Source organism: Prunus dulcis, chromosome 1 (genome assembly GCF_902201215.1).
Source record: "Prunus dulcis chromosome 1, ALMONDv2, whole genome shotgun sequence".
Taxonomy (NCBI): domain Eukaryota; kingdom Viridiplantae; phylum Streptophyta; class Magnoliopsida; order Rosales; family Rosaceae; genus Prunus; species Prunus dulcis.
This window is the reverse complement of record NC_047650.1, coordinates 38,784,602-38,797,064: the sequence shown is the minus strand read 5'-3', so window position 1 is coordinate 38,797,064 and position 12,463 is coordinate 38,784,602. Positions and strand designations below refer to the sequence as shown.

The 12,463-nt window shown below is 42.8% G+C and overlaps 1 pseudogene; it reads left to right on the top strand.

Annotated features, from left to right (window-relative positions):
* The first annotated feature begins 19 nt into the window (after positions 1-19).
* Positions 20-1,056, top strand: LOC117619731 (annotated as a pseudogene).
* Positions 1,057-12,463: the final 11,407 nt, after the last annotated feature.

The window sequence follows — 12,463 nt, the reverse complement described above, 5'->3', positions numbered from 1 at the left end:
TGGCTACTTCTGGCCAACCATGTTGAAGGATTGCATCAACTATTCCAAGGGATGTGAAGCTTGTCAAAGGCACGGCCCAATCCAGCAGGCTCCTTCTGTTCCCATGAATCCAGTGGTAAAACCATGGCCTTTTAGGGGATGGGCAATGGATCTCATTGGCAAAATCTATCCAGCCAGCAGCCAGCAGCATTGTTTTATCATTGTTGCTACAGACTATTTCACCAAATGGGTAGAGGCCAAGCCAATCAAAACCACAACTTCTCAAGAGATCATCACCTTTATAGAAGAACAGATCATACAAAGATTCGGCATTCCAGAATCAATCACAACTGATAGGGGTTCTTCTTTCATATCTAGGGATATGCTAGATATGGCAGAAGCATTCAAGTTCAAACTGCTTCAATCTACCCCTATTATGCTCAAGCTAATGGACAGGCAGAATCAAGTAACAAGGTGATTATCAATATCATCAGGAAGATGCTGGAGAAGAATCCAAAGCAGTGGCATGAAAAGTTATCAGAGACTTTGTGGGCATACAGAACTTCAAAAAGAGAAGCGACTGGCATGACCCCCTATGCTCTAACCTACGGCCATGATGCAATTCTGCCCATGGAGATAGCAGTCCAGTCTCTTAGAATTGCTCACCAGCACGGTCTCACAGGAGAAGACTACTCTCAAGCCATGTTACTTGAATTAGAAGAATTGGATGCAAGCAGGATTGACACCCTCAACAAACTCTTAGCAGGAAAACAGGCTGTGTCAAGGGCATACAACAAAAGAGTCAGAGACAAGAGTTTTGAAGAGGGAGAAATAGTCTGGAAGGCAATTCTGCCCCTTGGAGCACACATAGCTGGATATGGAAAATGGTCACCTACGTGGGAAGGTCCTTTTGTGATTAACCAGATCCTCGGAATGGGGGCATATAGGTTGCAGGACAGAGATGGAGTTATTCACAATGCCCCAATCAATGGCAAATGGTTAAAGAAATTCTACCCAACCATGTGGGATTCACAAGCTGTACAGACAGACCCCGGGATAGAAAAAGAACAAGGCTGACTTTTTCTATTTTATGAATCCATTTTTGCTTTAAAGTTGTTTTGTTTTTTCCAAAGTTATGTTTTGTTTATTACATCAAGGGTAAATGAAAGTAGTAAGATACTGTTTGGAAGGGGAGCAGAACAAACTTTATTTAAAAATAGCCACCATAGCGGCAAATTTGTCCAAATAAACAAAGAAACAGAATTTAAAAAGACTAAAATCCTAATTTTCCAAGAGTTTCCTGCAGATTCGCCTTCTTGACAGAGAGTTCCTTCTGGAGCAGCACCCCTTGGTGAATAGAGGCTTCTGCAATTTCCAAAGCTGGCCTGGAAGCTGCAACCATGCTCTGCACAAGAAAGGTGGCCTTGGTCTTAGAGCTCAGTCCAGTCCCAAGCCTGTTCTGCACCTCCCTACACTCTGCCAGTTGTTTTTGAAGCTCTTCAATCTGTTTCTCCAACTTATCCGCAGTAGCCTTGGCCTCCTTATATCCAGCCACCATCTGGTCCAGTTCTGCCTTCTGCCTAGCAAAGTCAGCCAGATTGGCTTCATGTGTAGCTTTGCAGAACTCAGAGGTCTTGAAGGTGGGCTTGAGATCCTCGTAGCGACCGTGCAGATTAAGCACATCTCTGGCCAAGCTTAGGCCCATCTCAAGAATAGGCCTCGGAGCCATGTTCTGTCTATGCAGCAGGTCCAGGTCCTTCATCAGCTGATCTAGAGCCCCAGTATCTTCATCAAATTCCAGCTCAGTGGACTGCCAGATTTTTAACCTCTCCATGGCCTCCTGCACTGCTCTAGATTTTGCCTTGCTTGGAGGAGAGCTGAGTTTCTCCAGCCTGTCCAGTTGAGCATCCAGATCCATGGCTTCAAACTCTTCCAGCTCTGGATCAGCAAAAGAGGCCGTGGCAGATGATCCTGGAAAGGAATGAATAGGCATCTACAGAAGAGAGCATAAGTTAGGACCAACCAGAAAGTAAAAAAAATAATAAGAGGCTCAAAAGTTATGAAAACTTACAGCGACAATGGGAGGCTTCAGGGGGCTGGATACAGCGGCCAGAGCACCAGTAGCCTTAGATACTTCCACCGGGAAAGACTGCAACTGTTAGAACAGACAGAACGGCAGGAAAACAAGAACAAGTTGAGAAGGAAAATTACCACAACCACAGGGGCAGCTGTAGTCGTTCCCACCTCAGCCTCCGGAACCACAACGGTTAATTCTGCCTGGTCCACAGGGTCTGATGCAGACCGTTCCACCTGATCCTCAGCCTCTGGAGCGGCAGTAGAGTGTTCTGCCTCAGCATCCTCAAAAAGAGCCCGTTCTGAGCTAGTCAGCTCAGCACTCGGGCCCTTTTGTTGCTTCTGCGCCAAGGCAATGCTCTCCGCTATCACCTCAGCAGGGATTTCATCCTGCAAAAAGGGGGGGTCAGAACAGAAGGAATGAAGCAAAAGAAGAACTAACACCAACAATAAAATAAAATTCACCTCTTCTTCTTCCGCCATTGCCAACTTTTCTTGAGGCACCCCCTCCAGCTCTTGCAGTTTCCTGCTCCACCTCCTCAAAAGCTTCTCGCAGATCTTCATCCGTCCCAGAAGTGGTGGCCGGAACTGCTGCGGTTTCTTCTGCGGCAAAGTATTCCACTTCACCCCTCTTTTTAAGTTTTTTCAACTTAGTAGGAGGAGGAGAAGGACTCCCAGCTGGACATAACAAAAGGAAAAGATTAGAAAAGGCAAAACAGAATAAATCTAGAGAGAACAGCTGGAATGTTCCAAACTTACCTGGAATACCAGGCCGCACGGTATTGTCTAGAGGGGGAGCAGGCCCTTTTCTTTTTCTTCTACCAGAGGGAACAGCCTCAGCAGGGGTTTGTTCTGCCTCAACATCATCCTCCTCATCAGCAGAAGGGAGCTCCAAATCCCCGGCGGCAATGACAGAAGAGACTGCACCAAGCAGTTAGAGGTTAGAGGCCAATCCAACAGGAAAAGACAGAAGAAAATTAAAAAGGAAAGGCTTACCAATCACTTCTCCAGCCTGAACAGACTGTCCACCCATGTTGGTTGTCAAGGAAGGATCTAAAACAGGCAGAACATATGTTAGAAATCGACCACCAAGACAGAACAAAAACGCAGACAGAATTAGATGTCTACCTTCTATGATCTGCGCATTAATGTCTTTAATGGTCTGGATCATGTGCGCTCTAGCATCCCCATCCGCAAGAGTGTGCCAATTCTCCCAACCATCAAAAAGCACCTTGAGAGCAGTAACAGAAGCCGGTAGACCTTGGAATCTGGCGTGCCACCAGGCATCAAAGTCGGCGGAACTGCAGGAATTTGGTTCCCACGAGGGATAGAGGGCATCCGTGCTATTGTTGATCTTATTCACTGCGCACCGGGCATCCTTATGCACCTCCAAATCATCTGCATCCCTCCAAGAAGAGGCCCGGTTGCAACTCCGATATGATTTCAGCGGAATGAGCTGAGGACAGCCAAGCTGCCTTTCACAGAAGTTGGGATGATAGACTTCTGCCCCCAGATGATAGTTTGGAGGTTTGCCCCCACCGTGGGGCAGATCTCTAGGCAGAGTAATGCTCAAGAATTTCTTCCTGAAGTCTGTTCTGGCAGCCTCATCTTCTGGCTCCTTCTCAAAAAGCTGGAATCCAGTCTGGAACCAGGGATAGGTCCTTCTGATCACCACTTGCCACTGAGCAGCCGACCTTTTGGTACAATGCCTGAAGAGCATCAAATACTCCTCAAGAGAGTGCTTAGGCACTTCTGCCGACATCAGGGGAAGAGCCAGAACTTGGTTTTCAGGCAGAACTAAGTCTGGAAACCTTAACTCAGGGAAATATACCTGCAGCCAGATTTGGATCATCCAGAATGCGCCAGGGGCAGACAGGTTCAGTGGATTTTCCAGAGTGGCAGTATGCAGATTCTTGAAAAGATGGGCCAGAACTGTTGGTCCAAGCCCCACATCAGTGTGATTGTGAAGTGCTTCTGCCAGATGTCTGTACTCAAGCAGAACTGCCGAAGACCGATTGGGGAAGACGAATCGGTTTAGCCAATACAAAAGGAACAACATATGTTGCTGGTCCTTGTCCTTCTCAGCACTGAATCTCTTCAGATAATTGGAGAAAGAGCAGTTTTGGTTGATCGTGGCTGGAGAAACAGTGAAGGGGGTAGCCACTTTCTCTTGGTTCTTTCGCCTGTGATAATCCCCAACAGCATCAATAGGTCCGCCATGGGGCCTAAACCCAAAAATCTGGGCCATGTCCAGCAGAGTTGGAGCCATGGGACCCACACGAAAATCAAATGTGTTGCTGGCAGAATTCCAAAAACACAAGGCAGCAGCAAGCAGGTTCTCATCTCTGTTAATCGACTGTTTGGACAGAAGAATGGCGTCATAGATCCCAGCTCCCCTCCAGTGACCCCCATATCTCGGGAGAAGTCTGTCAATCCAGTCTGCCCATTTGACTGGACTGTTCCTCACCTCGCTGGACGGGAAAGATCGACTCAAATTCTTGCTAACCCAAGAATAAGAAGCTAGGGCAGAAGCGCTTTCAAAGCACAAAGGAGCCTCAGCATCCTTTTTTAGCAGTTCCGCCACCTCAGACGGAACAGGGCCAAACCAGTGAGGCCCAAGCACCAGGGTATTCTCGAACAAGTGAAGAACATTCTCGTCCAGTTTCTTTTGAGCAAAAGGATGAAGCTTGCTCCTAACCTCTATTGCGTGGGCATCAATCCCGCTCCCAGTGATGTAATCGGGAGGAACTGAAGCTGAAGAAGACTGAGCACGGGACCTTGGAGAAGACATTTCTAAAAAAACCAAAGGAAGGAAGCAGAGAGAAGATGAAAGGAAAGGAGCGTTCAAAGGAAACGATGGAAAATCAGATAAAGAAGTTCTTTATCAGAAAGGTTAGAAACGATGGGGTCTGAAATTTCCTTTGAAAAAGGGGGAAGCTCGAAACGTGGGAAGAAGAAGAAGAGACGGCCCCTGATAATTACTGGCTAGTAACTAGCTAAATAAATAGCCGTTTTCTCTCCCATGAACTCTAAATCATTATGGGCGGACGTGACAGACACACGAAGCGGAAAAGACTGGCGTGCAAATTCATGGCAAAAACATTAAGTCTGAAAAACCGTTCCAAAAACAATTCAGACTTAATGGGGGAATTGTTTGGGCCTAAATTTGACACACCAAAGAGATCCAGAAACAGGCCCATGGTGAAATCACTTACCCAGTCCCAAAAATCCCAAAGCGTGGAAAGCTGTCATATTGGGCCCTTGAAGATCAGCCCACAAAATATTGTTTAGACTCAAGCCCAAGAGACAAAAGACACACTCACGTGGCTACCTCACCTCTCTGGAAAGTCAGCAATTCCAACTAGAGTTTTTATGTGAGAAGGGACGTTTCTGAAAACACTGCCAAGAGAGAAAAATCAAAGGCCCATCTATGATCAGAGACTTTACTCCAAAGCAACACACCATCTTCCAAAGATTTCACAAAACACGCTTTCAAAAGCAAATCCACAGGGAGTTGTTCAGAAAACACAAAAGAAAAAGATCAAACTACCATAAGGTCAGCTCACACAGACGGTGGCATTGAAGTAAAAAGACTGTCACCCAGGAAATCAGGGAAGGGATCGCTCTAGGAAATGACTACTAAAAGCCTATCTGCCATAATTGATAAAATCTTCTCTGCTTTACATTTTTGAAAGATCTTCTTGCCGCCCATTATTAAAAGTGAAAACCACCTCCAAAAGAAGGTCTCTTATAAAAACAGAAGTAGGCAGGAAAGAAAGGACACTCAACTCATCAACCAAAAAAACAACAGCAAGAAAAACAGCCAAGAGCTCACTTGAATTCCAAGAGAAGCCAGCCTTAGATCAGAATTCCAAGGTTCAGACTCAGAAAATAAGTCTTCTAAAAACGAGATCCCTCGTTACAAATTTGGTTCAGCAAAAGCCAAGACAAGCAGAGTTTGAATTTTCACAAACGTGAAGACCCCAGAAAACTCAGGAAGAGCCCTGTTCAAGCAGAACAACTCGCATAGTGCAATCCCTAGCTGATCAGACCATCGAGAATAGCCACTTCTGTCCCTTTCAAGCAGGAGAAGCCACAATTCTGCCCATTCAAAAGGCCTCACGAAGCGTGAAGAAAGCATAAAGCTCTGCCAAAATCGAACTTTGGTATCGATTCACAGGTCAGCCTGGCATTTGAAGTCGCAAAGCGGTACGAACCAACCTAGGCGTGTCCAGTCCAGCCCACATCGGAACCTCCCATTCAGGCAGAAACGAAGTTCCGGCAATCTTTTAACTTGTCTAAAGTTAGCATGCATATTTATTATCTTGTAAAAGGCAGTTCTGCCTGAAATAGTCCAACTTCTATCAAACACTTTTGGCCAGAACAGCCGTTTGATACTGGGATAAATTGTGAAAGTCCTTACCAGTCTAAGGCAAGAAAAGAACTTACTTGGGAGATATTCCTCACCCAAATTCACAATCGTTCGTTTTTAAAAGTCAGTAACTTGGGGTGCAAGTTATCTTTTCTAAAAGAAATCTGCTAGAATTTACGTTGCTAGCAGTGGCACGCTCGCACACCAAAGAAAGCTGACTTGTTGACCAGCACATGGTCTCCAAGCCAGTGGGGAACTTCGCCCTTCCGTCACAGGAGTTTAAACGCGAAAACGGGTGAACATCTTCACAATTTTAAAGACAAATTTACCCTTCTTGTAAAATGACTTTTAAGGACTTACTTCTTATTATCGTTTTCATCTCTCTCTCTCTCTCTCTCTCTCTCTCTCTCTCTCTCTCTCTCTCTCACAAATGGGTTTGGTTCCTCCTAGACTGAGCTTGGATTTTAGACCCAGTTTTGTCCCTAAAACGATCAGTGATTTCCTCAAGGAGGTTTTCAGTGATCGGTAATGTGTCCAAGAGGCTGTCCAAGCTTGACGATTTTGTTAAGCGATTGGAGGGAAGATATGAGGAAGATCGATGCCTTCAAGTGCGAGCTTCTTCGCATGTTTCTCTTGAATGATGGTTGGTTTTTGTTTTTCCATTTCAGTAAAACATTAAAACTTCGATTTTTAAGTACATATTTTTCTTTTTTTCTAACCTTTTTTGGGAGGGGGGGGGGGGGGAAGGAATCGATTTTGTAGATGGGGTTTTGGATTTTTGATGGTTTTGATTGATAGTATTCGGTAAATGATATTAGTTTGATTTGAGAATTGGGTTTTTCTGTGTTTGTTGGGTTTGGTTAATGGGTTTTTAGTTTTGAAGATATTGATCAATGGATTTTTGTTTCGTTGTTACTCTTTTTGTGGGTTTGCTTTCTTCATATTGATTGCAGTGATTCTAACTCTGAAGGAAGATGCAAAATGTAATGTGCGGCACCAATTGTTCAAGAAGAATTGTGAAAAAAACAATGGAGGAACCAAATAACAATAAGAAAGAAAAGGACTGTAGAGATAAGAAGAATTGGACGAGCGTTGGAACACTGATAATTATCAACATCCCTCTGGTGATCGAAAGCAAGTTTCTGAAATTAATTCTAAAGTAAAGAAACAGAACATCAAAAAATTTGAGTAAAACTAAAAATAGCATTGAACTTTATCTTCTAACTGAGACAATAATGGCAGAAGAATGAAGCATAAAATGGGTTAGCAAACGAGGATCCCTTCCAGACATGTAGAATTAGGACTGTGGGAAGAGCATTTATGTCATACCAGCTCATGAGGAAAATTTACTTGAATTAATAATTAAAGGGCATTTTAGGAATAATGGTGGGTGGAAAGATAGAATTGTATTTTTTCAAGTTTATATAATGGGTGGGAAGATAAAGTAGGTGGGGAAATAGAAAAATGGGATGGAAATAGTAGCACTCTAATTTAAACGTCCTTGATAAAAAATGATAATAATAATTTAAACATTTTGTCTTTGTCTGACAATCAACTTTTTGGTTCTATTCCCGAAGAGATAGGCAACTTGAAAAGCCTTGTGGATTTAGAATTGAGCATTAATAAACTAAACGGTTCAATTCCTGCTACATTTGGTGACTTAAGAAACTATTTGAATTCTTACGCCTACGGGATAACCAACTTTCCGGCCTCATCCCCCAACAGATAGAGAATCTCAAAAAGTTGACTAACTAACAATTGGATACAAACCAATTTTTTGGTTATTTGCCCCAAAATATTTGTCAAGGTGGAAAACTCACAAACTTCTCAGCCAGCAAAAACTATTTGACTGGTCCAATCCCCAAAACTTATAAACCTGCACGAGCTTATTTAGAGTCCGTCTTCATGGGAACCAATTGACAAGCAATATATCTCAAGACTTCGGTGTTTATCCAAATCTTCAGTTTATAGATGTAAGCCACAATAACTTGTATGGTGAGATCTCACTCAAATGGGGACAATGCCCACAATTAAAAACCCTAGGACTTGCGGGAAACAACCTTACTGGGAGCATACCACCTAAGATAGCCAAAGCAACAAAAATTCAAGAGCTAGATCTCTCTTCGAATCGTTTATTTGGGTTGATTCCAAAGGAATTCGGGAGATTGACTTCTTTGGTCAAACTGATGTTGAATGGAAATCAACTTTCGGGTCATATACCCTCCGACTTGGGATCATTGAGTGGCCTCGAATATCTTGACTTGTCCACAAACAAATTGAATGAGTTAATTCCGACCATTGTGGAGACTTGTTCAGATTACACTACTTGAATTTGAGCCACAACAAGTTGGCTCAAGCAATTCCATTGGATTTGGGGAAGTTATTTCAATTGACCAACCTGGATTTAAGTCACAACTCACTAGAAGGTTGGATACTATCATAAATGAGCAACATGTAGTGTTTGGCAAGTGTTTCTAAGCGATGAAGGTAGGCATCTCTTCTTCAATCCATCGTGCAAAGGAAAATAGGCCATCACTCATCACAAAGGTCATTGGGACTTATTATGTGAATCCCCGCAAGAATTGCCAACAACGAATATGCTTCAAAAGAGCAAAGCATCTCTGTGTTAAAGCCAAGTAATTTCCACACTAGCGTGCAAGCAACATGAACTTCACAAGCCAAGCCAAGCAAGCTATATCACGCCAAGCGGAATGCATAAACAAAAATGTTTTCGAAGCATCATGCAATCTATTACTCAAGCTCATGACAAGCAAAGTTCCCATTCCATGCTCAATCAATCATTCCAGCAGACCCTTTTTCACAAAGCAAGCGTTACAAACACTATTTACCTCCTATTAACCTTTTTCATAGAAACAAAAGACAAAAAAAAAAAAACAAAAAGAAACAAAATCCCTATGAGTCACACGGCATTCTTGCATACCCGTCATACACATGTTCATATCTATCCCCATAAAGCCAAAAAAAAAAAAAAAAAATAGTTATCCATGTCCAAGCTCTTAAAAAAAAAAATATATATATATCAATGGTGTTTTCCTCAAGCTTTCAACAGCCTCTAACCCTATGTATTAATTATGCGATTACAAGCATACGCTCGTGATACATATAGTTCAATCAAAAAAGGAGTTCAAGCAAATATGCAATTTATGACCCAAGTTCGTGACAAACAAAGTTCTCATCTTGTGAATCAACAAGCATGCCAAGCAAATTCACTCTCAAAACAAAAATAAAGGATTGCAAGACATGCGTCCTGTCAACTTCTACTTTTCACGACCAAGAACAAACTCCACAATTAATCAAGCATATGTTCACAAGGGGAGTAAGCCTAGGCTAAGCACCAGTCTATCCTTATTCCTCAAATACTCAAATTGGCAGAGTCACTTACTGAAAGACTAAAACATAAGCCAAAAATATATATATATACAAGTTAGAAGGCTGGAAGATTCGAAGGTTCCAGTAGCAAAAACGTCAAAGCTTTCAGCACTCACCTTCCCATGCTTGTGCCAGAGACGTATACACCCACATAAAAAAAAGCATAATGCAAAGTTTAGCCTTTTCACCAGCTCAAAAAAGGGCCACCACATGATAAAAAGGGGGAAGAAAAATTGAGAAAAGAAAAGTGGAGCAATCCATACCAGCGATTTTTCCTCTCAATTTCAGCACCTTTCCAGCAGCTTGCAAAAAGAAAGAAATCAAAATGGGAGAACCCCCAAAAATTGATGCAAACCCCTTCCTTGCTAACGATTACTCCAACAAAAGGTGGATGGGTCAAGAAGAGTGGATGCTTGGCTGCCAAAACAAAGAGCAAAACCCATGGGCATGAAGAACCCAACAAATCCCTCAATAGATTCAAGAAATTGCAGGAGAAAATGGCATACCTTGTTAATCCCTCAAAGGATAGCCTCAGATGCACCAAGAAAGAAGGAATTGGGAATTTTGGAAGAAAATTCTGCACAGAGACAATCTCTTCCATCAACGGTAAGTGGGTTTCTTCCTACAGGGGGATGACGGAGTCGGATTCGGCTCGAACTCACTTCCAGCGGCTAAAAATGGGTGGTTGTTGCCTGATCTCTCTCTCTCTCTCACTCTAAGTTCGCTGGAGGAAGGAAAGAGAAAGAAGGGGAAAGTGGTAAAAAGAGGTTTACTCTGGTACGCATAAAGAAGAAGGAAAAGAAGGAAGAAATAATAAATAGGAAGAAGGAGTATCTGGGAAATCGCAAATAATTGCTGGAGCTTATGAATTTGATTTTGGGTTGGGATTAATTATTCGGCTCATTCCAGCACTTATCCATGGCCCTAATAATTAAGGAGGCTAATGTTGAGGCCCAAAAAATCCACGGTTGGGCCCGAAAATATTCTCGGCCTAAAACGATATATTATTGAGAAAAGACCCGATTTGGAGCACACGAAAGTCTGCCATGCACAAGTCACACTCCACGTGCCATGCCAAATAAATAATCTGTCATGCTAGGAATCGAGATTAAGATTATAAAATGCATTAGCTCTACAAATCCATGCTAATTATCCCACCAAGCATCATAATTAAAAAATGTCAAGCGACATGTCATGCCAAGCACAAAATCGTTATCTCACACCCAACCACACTACAAGTCTAAATGACCCAAGCCACTCAAACGCCCGGGGCTTGCTTGAGTGGGTTGTGGCATGGATGATAATGAATCAACATGAGGCCCATTGATGAACCGAGAAATGGAAGGTCTCGGGTTGCTTGGGAGCCTCGAGACTCAAGCCCATTTCTTAGGCCCAAACATGTGGATGAGCACAAGAGAGAAAAATAGCCCAATAGCCCAAGCAAAATAGCTTATTAACACAACCAAAAAGCCCAATGTTTAACAAAAATAGCCAACTTGCTTAAGGAACCATCTTCGCCCATACAAAATCCCAAAATAAGCCACAAAAATCTCAGCCCTTTGCTGGAAAAATAAAAGCCACGTAAAGAAGGTGTGCAGGATCATTAAACAGAGCTGTTGGGAGGTTCCAGCACATGGAGGGAGCAAGTTTCAAAGCCAAAACATCCAAGGAACTAGGGGGTATTAGCATGTAGGATACTAAAGAGAGAAACACCCTTCGAACCAGCATATATGTCCCAACTTCTTTTCTCATCAAACTTGGCCATGGAAAAAAAGGAAGAAAGCAATAAAAGAGATGGCTGGGAATGGAAGTCTGCCATTAAGACAGTTGCGGGAAAATGGAGCTTTGAGCTTCAAAAAAACTCTGATCTGGTGCAAATAGACATAAGGGATTTCATCAAAATGGGAAAAGTCAAGGAGGGAGATGAGAAAGAAGAGAAAAAGCTTCATCAAAATGGGTAGAAGCCATTAGGGTTTCTTGAGAAGCAGTGGTTTCTAGCGGCTATAAAATGAGGCTTCTCCTACCTAACAAAGGGAACCCAGATTCAGAGAGCAAGCTTTCTCTCTAAATTGCAAAAACCCAGCAATCTCGTGCACTGTTCACCCTCTTCTCCATTCTTCCCTTCTGGCAGACAGAGTATCTGTCAAGCTGCCGGAAGAGCACTGTTCTTCATTTCTATCTTCCTAGCCAAATCTCCTACAAATCTCTCCTTTCTCACCTTAACACTTCACTTTTTCCCCCTAAGAAAGCCTAAATTTCCCCTCAATGCTAAACTCATGTTGATTTTGCTTCCATGCCACATGCCTCTCATGCCAAGCTCAAAAGTTTATCTATAAACATGCAAAAATTACCTGTAAGTTGCCATTGTTTTGGCCAGTGAAGGTAACCAAAATAATTCCTAAGGCTCTCTACCCTTTCGAAGCATTTTTGGGGCTTAATTTTCGAACTTAGACAAAGAGGACAATTTCATCAGTCTGCCCTTTACGGCAGCCCAGCCCATTTAAGCTGCTGGAAGAAAAAGTCCCCCTACAAAGGCCTCTCAAACTCTCAGTAGCAGCCAAGTCAAGTGATAAAGATAACGAATATTATGTTTCTATTTAAACCCTGCAAATCTCCAAGTTCAACCAACAAAAATGTTTTGCACATTAA